At 37.6% G+C, this 5889-nt stretch overlaps 1 pseudogene; it reads right to left on the bottom strand.

The window, feature by feature from the left end:
- Positions 1 to 3326: 3326 nt before the first annotated feature.
- Positions 3327 to 5316, bottom strand: LOC145160189 (scarecrow-like protein 15 pseudogene; annotated as a pseudogene).
- Between the last annotated feature and the right edge of the window lie 573 nt (positions 5317 to 5889).

Genomic DNA, 5889 nt, shown 5'->3' with positions numbered 1-5889 from the left:
TGGTATGGAGTGGACGAAATACTATTGGGAGGCCCAATAGATTTCGTCCAAGGGCTTCTAAAAGGAGTGTCCATGGGCTGCTTGGTGCCTAAGCAAGGTATTAGGGTTTCCACCTGAAAACCCTAGCAGCAACAACTATATAAACCCTCTTAACCTAAGAAATTTCGGCCCCATGCTACTCTAAGAGAACCCTGGCCGATTTCCTCATCTCTCGTACTCATCCTTTGCATTGAGTGTTTGTGACTCCATTAGAGGTGCAACACTTGGGGCACTAGGCTTTTAGAAGTCAAGATCAAGCAAGGATTGTTCTTATTATTACAATATAACAAAGGCTTTCAGAAGTCAAGATCAAGCAAGGATTGTTCTTATTATTACAATATAACAAGTGAGGTATTCTTCTAACCCAAATATATATGTGATTCTAAATTGTATATACTAGATTTAGGGTTATTGCTTTGGTGTTCATATTTGTATGTTCAATAGAGAAAAACTTATATCCAAAGCAATTAGGGTTGCATGATCACATAGGAATGTAGATATGTTCAAAACCCATCATCATTATGGATTAATTTTTAAACTTCATCCATTTACACACCATGTTGATTTAGATATGAAAGTTGGAGGCTTTGACTTAATGGATTAAGTTGAGAAAGATGCATTCTTGGACTCTTTGAGACTTAAAGTTTAGATTTTGGTTGTTTTTGAAAAGTTGGAGGTTTAACTTAATGGAATAAGTCAAAATCCCTTTTAGAAAAAGGATGGACGCGACGCACTTGGTTGACCAGGAGTTAACTTTTTGACCATTTAACTTTTGGTCAAACTTGGGTATAATTAAGTATTTGTATAAGGATTGGTACGATTTTCATTAGATGGCTTCTGTTAGCTGTTTTTATGATGGGATTGATGGTGTGCTTTTGTTGTGTAGCTCAAGTGAGTATTATGATTGTATTACTTATATCATGTGTTGTATGTGAGTCGTTGATGACTCAGGGTTGATGATAACCAAAATTGCTACTAGAGTCGCTGATGACTCAGGGTTTCTGATAACCCTAATATGTAGTATTTGAGCCACTGATGACTCGGGGTTACTGATAACCCATAGTTGTTATATATGTTTAGTTATATTGTGTTGTATATGATTTTTTAGGGAACTCACCAAGTTTTGGCTTATAGTTATGGATTAAATGTTTTTCAGGTGTTTTATTAGTTCATGGGAATGCAAAGGTGTGACTGTACACACACATAAGTAGTTTTATGATTTGAGTCTGCGATACTTTCATTATAACTCTAATTTATGGATTTCAGTTTATAAACAAATAGTTTGCTTTGAATGTACCTTTATAAAAATGAATGTTTCTGCTAGTTTAAAAATTAAAATTTTATTCTGAAAATTTGGACGTTACATATGAAGTCTAGATTGCCTCCACTGGGAACGGGGCAATTGACCAAATGCATATAAAGGCCAATACATCCGAGGTAATGATGGTTATCCAACCATCATACTTAAAGCTTGGCCTCACGGGATTTGTGGATATAGCAGACATTCTTTGATTATGTTGGTTCGTTGAATGACATAAATGTTCTTAACATGTCTGATATTCGACGACATGTATAATGGGACTGCACCAGATGCTTTGTGTGTTGTGCATAGAACGTCTTACAGGTACGTGTATTATCTTGTAGATGGGATCTATTTGGAGCGTTCTTGTTTTGTGATGAAATTATCTTGTCCTAATGATCGAAAGAGGTTAAAGTTTAAAAAAGTTCTAGAGAAGGCAAGGAAATATGTTGAACGAGCCTTTTGTGCTCTTAAAAAACGTTGGCATGTACTGAAATAACTTGAAGTTTTTGTTGACGAGAAGAGAATGAGTGAGATGGTGTATACCTGTATCATATTGCATAATATGATTCTCGAAGATAAAGGAAATGCAATATGTGAGTATAACGAAAACGAGATCATTCAACCGACACAAACATTTGAGGGTGGAGACGAATAGTACTTAGTAAGAAGAGAAATAATTCATGATGTTGAGATCCATCATGACATTCGTAGAGACTTGAAAGAATACATTTCCGATGAAGATGTCTTTTAGTTTATAGTAGCTATGGTGGTTTAAGTTTTTATTTTTTTAAGTGTTTAACTAGTTATGTTTGTACGTTTTTTTCTTTGTTTTGAAGTATGTAAAATTGTAAGAATTTAAGTTTTTTAATTATCATTATTATTTCAATTTGTTGCAATTAAAAAATATTTAAAATAATGTTAAATTTAAATTGATAAAAAAGTGTGGCAACCCACCCTCCTAAATGACAAGATGTTAAAGAGGTGTGACAAATATGAAATGACGCCTATGAGACATCATTTTTAGTGTGACATGCATGACACCACTCCTTCTAGCATAAGACTAATGTTGATACCATATTATATACTCCCTCCGTCACAATATTATTGTCCACAGACAAAAAACACAGATATTAAGAAAATCATTAATTACCACTAATTTTATTTAATAAAATGACGGTTTTGTCCTTACTTTGCATTTAATGTTCCATTCAATGCTTAGTTGGTTAAGTAATAATGAGGAGGTATTTTGGTAAAAATGTTATTTATTTTTAGAAGTGGACTATTATTTTGGGACAAACCAAAAAGAAAAGATGGAATATAATTTTGGGACGGAGGGAGTAGTTGCTACTATAAAAATGGGAAGTTGCATTATCTGCACCATCAACTTATATACCTATAAATTGTAAATGTAAATTCATTTTACAACCATCACTCGCAAGAATACAATTACACTATTACGATGAGTATTACTCGGAATCGGGGTATTTAGTTTGGTTCTCGATTCTCGATTTCCTACTAAATCGGTTCTCGTACCTATAAAGCATACTTACTTGTAGATCCGAACCGGAACCAAGATATTTGGTTCGGTTCATGGTTTCTCATTTCCCACTAAATTGGTTTTCGGTTTTTGATCCGGATCTAATTTAAAAAGGCGTCTTTACGTTGTCATTTTAGTGGATTACTGAAAATACATATGTTGTTATCTTGTTCTAATTTATTTATAGATGGACCAAATTTAAAGTTTACGGGTCAACGTAAATAAGTTTATGAAAACAATGCTAATATTGTATTGATGTTTTGAGATTTTGGGGATGTTAAATTGGTGGTGAGATATCAACGAAAAAACTTAACCAAAAACTCTATATAGATGGACAACTCTATATACATGGACGCTCTAATTTTTTGTTTGGTTGGTGCTCTAGCTTCTTAATGAAATTCCTGCGTACTAATTCAACCATCATATTTATCATGGATGCGCTTCAAATTTAGTTAGAAACATATAACTCTATTTTAGTTTCAGAAAGATCATACATCAAACTTTTGTCAAATATTTTTGGCTATTCTAATCTATAAGACACCACAATATTATCCCTCCTTTAGAAATTTATTTTTCACAATATGCAAAAGGGGTAGAAAAAAGAAAATAGAAGCCTATGATAGTAATAGACTATTAACTTTACGTAAAGGGCTAAAACCTCCATGCTGACGTGGCAACGAGGGGCCTATCATGCCAGCACAGCACCATCTCCGCTTGCCGTTTCACCACGTGGAACCCCCTGACTTGTACCCTCCTCAGTAAACACTCCGCTTGAAAGTCAGCGAACTGACTCAACCCCACCGGCCTCATGCCGGCCCTACTGAACGCCTCCCTCCACGACGGCACATGACGACCCGACGCCTCCACCGCCGCAGTTATCTTCGGCAGCAGCACAAACATCTCAATTTTCCTGATCCAGTCACTCCCTCCGCCACCACCAATGTTCGCCGCCTCTAACGATTCTAGCAGCGTTGAGTAGAATTCTAGCCCGTCGATTACCGTTTGACGGAAGAACGACGTTTCGCTTCCCATCAGTCCTTCGCCGTCGACGAAAACGATAACATGTGGCGAAACTCTCCGGAGATCGTTGATGAAACCGGCGCCTATACGGTGGAAGACCGTTGAAGAGAGGAGAACTGCCGTCTTCTCTCCCTCCATGAACTTAATCGCTTTGAACGACAAGTACTCGAAAGTTCGAAACGACACGAAATCTATATCGAATCGGAGTTTTAGACCACGAGCGAACTGCCAGAGGTTATCTCTGATCAATTTTGATTCCATTTCGTACTCCTCCGGAATAATAGCTGTGATTCTGACAGCCGGTGAATGAACCTTCCGAGCTTCTGCCTTCTCCGCGATCTCTTTCATGAACGACGCCCAGTGTCCACCCAAGCCGATGTCAAAATCGATGACGTGCACGATCATCGCACCGTCCACCGCCTCCAGCATCGCCTGGTTCGCGGTGAAGTCAGAGAACATCGGAATCGGCGAGACGTTTGAAAACGTCTTGTACGCTTCAATCGATTGTACAATTTCTGACGAAGAAGAAGACTGGGTCATCCGAGTTGGCCCGGTGAGTAGAGATTGAAGTGCTTCTTTGAAGTAAAAAGCAGCTCTCTGAAGCGCTTTTCCGGTAGGCGCACGGAGGCGCTGATTGAGCCGCGTCATTATCACTTGAGCTAGTTGGATAGACCGAGTTTCGAAGCACTCAGCGATCCGGATCAACTCATCCACGAAATCAAACCCGTTTCCATTGTTATTACTGTTATCGTCATCATCCTGGCTCATAAAATCAAGCGCGTTAAGATTCGGATTCAAGTTTTCGAAATCCGAGTGAAAGAACAGAGCCGTAGCCGGAGCAGCCGATTCGGTGTGTATCGGAGGCAGCTCAGGAAGATCAAGAGGGTAAGCAGATTTAGTAGAATCATCATGAAGACCCAATTCCTTCATGAGAGAATCCCATTCTTCAAACTGATGGATCATTCCATGTTCAATATTATCCAACGGCAACTGTTCCTCAGATGACGAAAACACAACAATATTATGATCAACCGAATTGAACTCCGACGCCTTACCAGTAATCGGACTAGGTGGACTCCGTCGCACGTCGAGCACCGATTTCGGTTCGTATCGATTACTTCCAATACCACCACCGGCAACTTGCTGCTTGACGTTGCTAGAATTAAGATTGTTTTGCGATGAAGCAAAGGGCAATTTCATTCCTCAAACGTAATGCAGGTAGGTAAAACTTCCACTCCTCTTCTTAATTGAATTTTCCAGAGGTTTTATAATTGAATATGAAGAAAGGGGTATTGTGGGTAAAGGGGATTTCCTGAGGTGATGATTATGAGCTTTTGTAACCGGTAAAAGTGGTGGTGGTGGGGTATGGACGGCCATGTTAATGGACATGAGGGACACTGAATTGACAACACAGGGTTGAGCAGAGGAGTCAGAAGATTGATTGATTAAGCCATATCACCGAAGCTTCTTCCTCAAGATTTTTTATAAAAATTAAACAACTTTTGCTTTAAAGTGTTACCAAAACCCAGTAGATTTACAACTTTCAATTCACATCCTACAAGTTAATAAAGCTATCTTTCTTGTCTTTGATAATTTTAAATCTGTCATAAGCTAGTACACCTTTGCCTTTTGTGGATTCTTTTTGTTTGCCTCTTTTTAGAGTTAAGTGGGTTGACCTCCTACTCGAAGCTCCAAATTTTAATCACTTTTTAAACTTAAACGTGAAATTCTGTTGTTTCGTATACAATGGATTTAGTTAGTGTTACAATCATATAGTTAAACGTGTTTGAATTCGAGTAATACTCTAATAATTACTTTAATATTCATTATCTATAGTTTAATTTTTTAATATTATGTATAATCATAACAAATCAAATATGCATGTTAATATGAAAATAATAGTATATGTCACCTTCGGCCGACCCATCGACATACTTATGCTTGGGACCTATTCTATAGATTCATATCTTCTTACACTTGAGACATTCTT

Source organism: Lactuca virosa, chromosome 2 (genome assembly GCF_052849685.1).
Source record: "Lactuca virosa cultivar CGN04683 chromosome 2, Lactuca_virosa_CGN04683_v6, whole genome shotgun sequence".
In the NCBI taxonomy this organism is placed as follows: domain Eukaryota; kingdom Viridiplantae; phylum Streptophyta; class Magnoliopsida; order Asterales; family Asteraceae; genus Lactuca; species Lactuca virosa.
The sequence above is the reverse complement of the archived record's forward strand: the minus strand, read 5'-3'. Positions and strand labels throughout refer to the sequence as shown.